Below are 6,348 nucleotides of genomic sequence, written 5' to 3'. Positions count from 1 at the left end.
AGTGATGGCGATACAACAAACCTGTTGCTATAACCTGGTAGTTGAATAACGCTCATTATCAGTTGTGTATCTTACATAATATTTTTAGATATACGGGGTACAGTTAATCGTGGAAGAAGAGAAGCTCCGTTGCCAAAGTGTACAAAAGCATACTCAACACTAGCAAAGATTTGAAACTGAATGAAAACTTTAGTTTCATACGACTTTCCAACACATTAGTATTTTTTGTCGTTTGAATGAAGAATATTGAAATTAACCCTTGGTAACAATCATACGAACGACTGTGGGAATAAAGAAATTATTATTTCAGCTGAGATTTATAACATAATTCATTCAGTGACCGTCTCTTGAAGAAAAATGAAATTGACGCCGACACTCGGGGCAACTACAGCCAGTCAGCAGAAACTACTTTAATATTGTGATAAAATATGCTGTAATGTTTGAGCACTTTTTCTGGTGGTCCTTCGCATCTTTCTCCAAAATTTTACGCACTTCTGAGCTCTCTTCAGTTTTTTAACAAGTCAGTGTGTCAACTATTGCAGTTGACGTGGTCTTCTTAGGTGAAGATGGTCACGAGTGAAGTCCACATATTTGTGGCTGATTTTATAGAAACCATTTTTCGACATTAATGGACTCTTAGATACACTACGTCTTCTTGTGAACTATTAATAGGGTATTTAAAAGGAGAGTCTTATTGCAACAAGTGTCCAATAAATCTCTGAGGTCTTGTGTTAGTTAGGTTTTCATGGAGATCTAAAATTTTTCTTAGTTTACTCATCATTAAATCTCCAGGTTGACCGAGCATTAGTATTGTGCGTATATGGTTATCAGTATTGTTGGTTTTACTTATTGCAGTTATTCTTAGGTATTGAGACTCAGGAATAGGTATGACATGTGACTTGTACTATGGCTTATGAGTATTTTTGGTTTTATGACTGATTATTGCTATCTTATTTTTCATGGGTTTATTATCTCGGCTCCTTTATTAGTATTGTGATATTGTGATTTTAGAGACCTAATCCTTCTACACCTGTATTTGTAAATGTTTGGGATGCTGGATGTGATAAATGGGCCTTTTGTAAGCGTGTCTTTACCTCATATTGTATGCCCCACGGTATATCTGATGTTGCACGTTATTGTTATCTGTATGAAATACCTGGAACAGTATTTTATCTTCTGTTATCGTTGTTGGGCTTCAACGTTACTGCAGGATTTTTTTTTTTTTGTCAATAATAAAACGAATGGTGTTATGGGGAGTGCGTCGATTTAATATAACTAACTTTGTGTCAGACTAACTAACTTTGTGTCAGACTATGTTCAATCCGTTAGTTTCACCTTTTCCTCTTCCCCACTGCTAAGGGGTCAGTTGCCCCAATGTACTTCACCTTTTTCTGTCATTAGCGTCTTCCTCCGCTAAACACTTCTTCAAATCCTCCTCCACTTTATCATGCCATTTGATCCTTTGCCTCCCCCTTGACATTCTACCCCTGTCAGATTTCATAAAAGCCCTCTTCACTCCATCTCCAACACTCATACATATAACATGCCCATACCAAGATGGTATGGGCATATGACATAGATGAGTGCATAATAATTATACTAGTGACCTTTAGCACCCCGCCACTTCTCCTAATTTCATGTTCCAGCCTCTCTCCTAGCAAGATCCCCAAAATCCACGTCAGCATCCTCTTTTCTGTCCACTTAAGCTTCTTTTGCTCCTTCCCTCCTATTGCCCAAGTTCTGGAATCATATATCATCACTAGTCTGATCATGGTACAATAGATCTTTATTTTCAGCTTATTTGGAATGCTTTGGACACACATTGCCCTTGCGACTTCTCGCCATTTCGACTAAACTGCTTCATTCATTTAATCTTAGGTGGCTAATTAATATATCATATGGTTCTCTGATGTTGGTAGAAGTATAATTGAAGTGCTGCTGCTCTAATAGTAAAATAGGTTGCTCAGTGTGGTTCTGTTGCTCTGATAGTAAAATAGGATGGTCAGTGAAGTAATGAAGTCTCTGTATCGCTACTTTTCTTGAAGCTTTGGTAGGTTACCTAGCAGGAATATGGGTATGTATTTTTTTGGTTACAGGGATTTTCATGAAGTTGAAGATGAATACCATCTTACATTTTGCAGAATAGAAGAAACATTTTGGAAGCTAAGAAGTCACATTCCAGAATTCTGGGATATTGAACTTGCAGGTTTGAGGAAATGCTGTAAAGCCACTAAGATCAGATTGCTGTAATCTTGACTCCACTCAACTAACTTTGTTCGTATGGGGGAAGGATGAAGGATCTAGCTATAGAACTACTTGGCCACTTATGTCTAGCTTTCAGTACTAGGTATTATTTTGATATATCAGTCTCCACCACCCTAATTGTTGCCAAAGAGATGTCTTGTTTTTTCTTTTGTTGTTCAGTGTGGAGTTCATAGTAATCACTTCTTTAACTGGGTTGTGCCTCTGACACTTTTCTTTTCCCCTTTTTGTTGTTTCTGCAAGATGTGCAAGGTTGTAGACATTGTAATCCTTCCCAGATTCTGGAAGCTTACCATCAGCATTAGATAGTTTTTAGTGTTCCATGAATCTTTATATTTCTATAATTTACTTCTGGTATTTCAGTTTTTGTTTTATGCACTGGATTGCTATCTATTATAGGAGCTTGACATTTTAATGTAAAGGCTGATTAGATGGGCAGCCAAATGTCCTATCCAGTCCAAAGAGAAATGCAAGTGAAACTCAGTTCCAAATGGATCTGAGGAATTTTTATTTTTATGTGTTGCTGCTGTTCGATAGCATCAGATAAGTTATCCTTTTACTGTGCAATTGATTAGCGGTCAAAATTTTTACTTAAAAGCTACTGAAGCCTTTTTACTTTAGAAGTCTTGGAAATTGGTTGTAACTGTAATGGAAAGATGGAAAAAATGTGGTCTGTGCCTCTTTTTAGACATGCTCTTTGTAAGGGCAGTTAACTCAGAAGGCTGCGTCCGCTATAATAGTAGAGCTAATATATCAAATGTATTATTATTGGAACCTTCTTCCTGTGAAATTTGATGGTTACAAGTTTCTTATTCTTTGTATGTGGTCTTATGTGTTTGGTGTGTCTGTATATAACAAAGGTAGCAAATGATTATTGCAGACCTATTACCCCGGGTTTGTAGCTGATGGTCTTTTGACACATCCACGTTCCTCATATCTGAGAATGCATCTAGGTAATGGAGTACCTTTAATGTTGAAAATGGGAATTTCCTGTGCCTGTTGTATGAACATCACTTGCATTCTCGTTTCCCAGAAAACCTTTCTCAAGCATTAATCAAAATCATTTATGAATCATTAAACAATTTGAATCTTTCATCCTTTGTATTTTTGTCACATTCTAATTCTTCGGTTGTTGTAAATTACCCTCATTTTGTCTTGATTCCCCCTTAATTGTCTGTGTGTGTGTATATATATGTATTTTTTGGCTTGGATATATATTCATAATTTTTGTACTTGTCGGTAGTCGCTGTAATACAGTGCTTTCCTTTGATCAGCCAGCTATTTAGTTGTTTTTCCGGTTAGTTCTGGCTTCCTTTCCGGTTATAAGCAGATATTTAATTTTCCCTGTTTGGTGAATAGTATTTTTAACGCTGGTTTTTTTTTATAGATTTTTGTACCGCTTCATGAATTCCTTGTAAGTGCTTGTGAGCATGGTGATAATTTGGTTTTTTGTTTGTTTAACCTAATGATTGTGTCGATAAACATAACCAAATGTATTTAGTTGAGGGTTATTGATTAAGATATAGGCTTTGTCGATCTGAATATTTTAGAATATTCCTTTGTTGGGATAGTGTTATCTTTGCTCATTTTTATTGCGCTTGTTAGTTGTTGATAACTTTGTTTCTATTTTTATATTAGCTTATTTAGCACTTTGAGCATTTTATATTTTGGGATTACTTTATTATGTCCAGTGTGTGTGTGTGTGTGTGTGTGTGTATGGGAGCTCCCAGCAGACAGTGCTATAACATCATGGCTGACACCAAAAAAGGATCCCCATTTATTTTGCAGTGCAAGCAGGGTCCAGATATTATCCCCAAGTTTAACCTGCAAAACATATAAGGCAGTCTGCCTCAGGGTGGACATCAGTACTAAGGTTTATGAGGAAGGTGGTGCTTCTGCATCAGAGGGGCTTCTGGTGATGTGAATGAGTTAGAATTAAATCAGTAGCAAAGGGCTCCAAATTCAGCAAGTTTAAGAAACTATTGTACTCTCGGCACCAGCCGAAGATGAGGCAGAATCTTCTGGACTTAATCAAGAACTTCTCGCAGAACATCCTATCCACATCAGAACTTCATAGACCTCCATCTCGTATTTGAAAGAGATCTTCCCCTGATGGATTCCAAGTAATGTGGACAATTTCAGGGGTTCTTGTGGCCAAGTAGCATACTATATATACCTCAGCTGACATTAAACTATCTTTCGTGCTGGAGTACCACATGTTACCTTGCCCTCTCCTCCAATAGCCCTCACAGCTATAAAGTCTCCTGGACTGACAACAGTACCTCATACCTCTCACAGCATCATTTCAGGTAATAAGTAGTTCTTTGTGTGTTGAGCCTTTCCATGTTATATGCACCCCTCACCCTACTTCAGTTTCAGGTAATGCAGTTGTGTGATGGATCACTTAGTAGTCATGCATGGAGATCTGAATCTGTTGTCTTTTTAGTCTTCCACTGGTCGTGCCTCTAACTGTCGCTGTATGAAGAACACTGTTAAGTACTTTTCAAAGCACCCTCCTTGTCAATCAGAAACCTCAAGTCATGCTTCTGCTTCTGCTTAATGCAGTGTGCCACAGACAATCCTTGTTACATGGCCTATATTTTCTCACAAGCATCATGACTTATCCCAGAATGTTCTCTAGTTCTGAGCAGGTACTCAGCTTGCTTGTTCCATGTAATAAGGCATTAGATGTAGTATATATGAAAATTTATTTCTCTTCTCAGGTGTGCAGTGAGGCACCCTCGTTTGGTGACATTTTAGCCAAGAAAATGTACTATTCAAGGTTTACCTTCCTGAAACTTACTGAATAAGACAATTTCTTATGTGACTTTTGAGGAATTAGTTAACTCTCACCAGTTAAAATATATTGTGACCATTTCGGAACATCTTTAAAGAAGCCCTGCATGTCTCCTCCATCTTCGGCCACCAGCCCTCTAGTGTGCCTCTCTCAAAGTGCAATGTGTGGCATTGGCAGAAGAGTGGTTATACTTGTAATGACTGAAAATAATGAATTTTGGCTCATCACAACTAAGGCTAATTAAGTAAAGTCTTGGACTGGGAGTCTGAGGCTTATGTCTAAGAGACTGATTTTACCCTGTAAATTGTCTTCTGTTTCAACTGTGAGGTCAGCAGCTATGGCTTTAAATGCTATCTTTAACGAAGATCCTGCATGCACTGTCCATAAGTTTGACAATCAGACCTTACATGCCAGGTTCACCTCTTTGAAGTTAGTGGCTATAGTAAGAAATTCATCCCCTCTCCCTAGCTGTTACTGTGTTGTCCCCCAAAGCAGACAATAATTTACTTTTGATGGAACTATTGATGTTCTTGAACTGGCAGGATAGGATCATGAAGGACCTGAATGTTGAAGTGTTGCTCTGAGTGAATGTCAGAGGACAAAAGGCTTGTAGCCCTTTGGCAAATTTCAAGTTTAGATATGATGTTTAGCTTTAGATACAATGTTTAGCTCTCTTGCTTGCCAATATAGTACTAAGGGGAATGGACAATGTTCCTAGGAGCTGCTAGTTTGTTGATCTCCTCTGACTATGATTCCCTTTGTACATATGATATGATGGAACCCTATCTCTTTTCAGTAGATATAGTAAAAGAGCTCCTTGGGTACATGGATGCTACTACAGCCAGAGAGGTCATGAGAGACATGGGAAGCTTTGTGCTGGTTAAGAGCTCTCATTCCCCAGGGGATCATGGTAGGAGAGGCCTCTTCCAGTACACCCTTCTTATCCAAGAAGGGGGAAGAATTACAAACTAACAGGGACTCAGGCTAGGAGGTATTATCCTCCCATTCCATTACATTAGACCACTCCAAGGTCTTAATGGTTGACCTTTGACCTAGAAAAAATAAGGGTCCCTCTAGATACTTCTCTGGAGACTGTAGCAGGAACTGAGAGTGAATCCTGTCTGAGGTTACATTTGTATCCTGTGAAGCTTGTCTCCAAATATACTGGTCACAGTGAGACAGCACAGGGTCAGATCTCTGGAGTAAGGACCCTCAAAGAAGGGTAAGGATTTCTATTTCTGGAGATAAGTTCTCCGTTGGTCTTAAAGCCAATTCATTTTCTCTCATAT

Source organism: Macrobrachium rosenbergii, chromosome 8 (assembly GCF_040412425.1).
Source record: "Macrobrachium rosenbergii isolate ZJJX-2024 chromosome 8, ASM4041242v1, whole genome shotgun sequence".
Classification (NCBI taxonomy): domain Eukaryota; kingdom Metazoa; phylum Arthropoda; class Malacostraca; order Decapoda; family Palaemonidae; genus Macrobrachium; species Macrobrachium rosenbergii.
The sequence above is the reverse complement of the archived record's forward strand: the minus strand, read 5'-3'. Positions refer to the sequence as shown.